This window comes from Galeopterus variegatus, unplaced genomic scaffold, assembly GCF_000696425.1.
Source record: "Galeopterus variegatus unplaced genomic scaffold, G_variegatus-3.0.2 Scaffold3673, whole genome shotgun sequence".
NCBI classification, from domain to species: Eukaryota; Metazoa; Chordata; class Mammalia; order Dermoptera; family Cynocephalidae; genus Galeopterus; species Galeopterus variegatus.
Window position 1 is genome coordinate 189,081 of NW_007729784.1, and position 2,730 is coordinate 191,810.

A 2,730-nucleotide genomic window follows, 5' to 3' on the forward strand; every position below is an offset into this window, starting at 1 on the left:
AAAAAAAAAAAAAAAAAACAGTGGGCCGGCCGGGTGGTGCACTGGATAAGTGTGCCGCTTGGGAAGCGCGGCGGCGCTCCCACCCGAGGGTTCGGATCCCACATACAGACCGGTTCCCACTCACTGGCTGAGCGAGGCGCGGGAGCAACACCGAGGCTTGCGATCCCGTTGCCGGTCCCCGGTCCGGTACGGGGGCAACACTGAGGGTTGCGATCCGTTGCCGGACACAGAAAAAGACAAAAGACAAAAAAAAAAAAAACAGACAGGCTTTTCTTTTACAGGGAGGGGTAAGCAGGGCTTGCAGGAAGGTTAGGCAAGCAGCAGGGGTGAAGCAGGTGCCAAATCAGGGCATTTCAGCAGGAAATCCTTCTCTCTGTGGTTGGCTGATCCTCAGAATGATTCTTACAGGAAGATGTTTTTGCACCTTAGTGCTTGACTAAGCTTCGGGCCAAGCCAAAGATCAGGGCCTGAGTGGGGAAGAAAAGCCTGACTAAAGTGTTGTCTAGGCAGTGTGTAAGTTATGTAATTGTGAGCACCTGGTCAACTGTGATGCAGGTGGTGTTTTCTTTGTGTTTATCCTCCTGGAGTTTGCTGAGCTTGGATCTGTAGGTTGATGTTTTTCACCCAAATTGGGAAATTTTCAGCCATTATTTCTTGATTTTTCCCAACATTTTCTCTCTCCCCCTCCTTCTGTGACTCTAATTTCACTTGATATTGTCCTACCAGTCACTGAGACTCAAACTTTTTTATTTAAATAATGTCTTATTTCTCTCTGGTCTTCATATTGAATCGTTTCTGTTGCTCTCTCTTCAGATTCACTGACCTTTTCTTTTGCAGTTTCAAATCTACTGTTAAGCCCATCCACTGAACTTTTCATTTCAGATAGTGTCCTTTTTGTTTGTTGGATTTCCATGTGGTTCATTTTTTATCAAAGTTTCCACTGTTCTGCTTTGAGTTTGCATCTCTGCACAGTATGTTTTTTTCCTATGTCCTTGAACATATTTATAACAAGAGTTTTAAAGCCCCTTGTGTCCAGACTCCAACATCTGGTCACTGTGACTGCTTTTCTTCTACGCATCTAGTCATTTTTTGTCTTATGGGGAATGTTTTGTATGAGGCCATGCAAGAAGTAAATTGTGTTGTCTTCCTTTAAAGAATGTTGAGTTTTCTTCTGGTACATTGTTAAATGACAGAAGATCATGGTTAAATGACTGGCAGATCATTCTGATCTTGTTATATTTGGTTTTATACTTGATTAAAACAGGCTTATTTCTCTCTTGCGATTCATCCCAGAGCAGCATGGCCTTTCATCAGTATGATCCTTATTCCTAAGGCATAGCCTTTCTGGGCCTCAACTCAGTGCAGTCTCTCCTGTTTGTGTGAACCAGAACTTGAGCTTCTCTCAGCATGACCTCTAATACCTTAGTTCCGTTCTCAGCACTGCAGCAGCCACTGTCCACTAATGTAGCACTTTGAAAGGAAAGGATTCAGTTCCTCTTCTCTGGCTGGAACCATGGAGGGTGTCGAAGCAAAGAAGAAGCAGGTTCCTGCTGTGCCAGAAACCCTTAAGAAAAAGTGAAGGAATTTCACAGAGCTGAAGGTCAAGCACCTGAGGAAGAAGTTTGCCCCAAAGATGCTTCGAAAGGTCAAGAGGAAGCTTGTCTATGAAAAAGCTAAGCACTGTCACAAGGAACATAGGCAGATGTACAGAGCTGAGATTCGTATGGCTAGGATGGCAAGAAAAGCTGGCAACTTCTGTGTACCTGCAGAACGCAAATTGGCATTTGTCATCAGGACCAGAGGATCGATGGTGTGAGCCCAAAGATCCGAAGGGTGGTGCAGCTTCTTTGCCTTTGCCAGATCTTCAGCGGCACCCTTGCTAAGCTCAACAAGGCGTCAGCTAACATGCTGAGGATTGTGGAACCATGTATTGCCTGGGGGTACCCAAACCTGAAGTCAGGAAATGAACTAATCTACAAGTGTAGTTAAGGCAAAATCAATAAGCGAATTGCCTTGACAGATGACACTTTGATTGCTCAATCTCTTGGGAAATATGGCATCATCTGCATGGAGAATCTGATTCATGAGATCTATACTGTTGGAAAGAGCTTCAAAGAAGCAAATAACTTCCTGTGGCCCTTCACACTATCTTCTCCACAAGGTGGAATGAAAAAAAGACCACCCATTCTGTGGAAGGTGGAGGTGCTGGCAACAGGGAAGACCAGATCAACAGGCTTATTAGAAGGATGAACTAAGTAAGGTGTCTGCCATGATTGCTTTTGCAATCTGCTTAGTTAAGTAAAGTGCTTTCAAATTGAAATATATATATATATATATATATACACACACACATACACGGGGGAATAAAAGAAAGAAAGGAAAGGATTTGGATCCCCGTATCAGCCAGCCGCAAAGAAAAGAAAGAAAGAAAAGTGGAAGCATTTTCTGTGGCCGCATTAGTTTCTACAATATCTTAGAGAATGTTTGTCTCTTGGAGCCCATATGAAGTACAGTAAATCCTTGACGAATGTTTGGCTTTCAGTCAGGTGTAAGCAGTAGACATTAGTTTTTTAATGTGAATGATTCCGCAGAAAACTTTGGAGGGTACAAAATGAGGTTCTTCTGTAAGACTGTAAAGTACTACAGAAAACCATAGACTAACTCAGGATCAGTGGGGCAACTGGTCTCAAACTCACTTTAGTTTTTATTATTTTTCGTCTTGTATGAATG

At 43.2% G+C, this 2,730-nt stretch overlaps 1 pseudogene; it reads left to right on the forward strand.

Moving 5' to 3' along the window:
• The first annotated feature begins 252 nt into the window (after positions 1–252).
• LOC103601307 lies at positions 253–2,331 on the forward strand (annotated as a pseudogene).
• Positions 2,332–2,730: the final 399 nt, after the last annotated feature.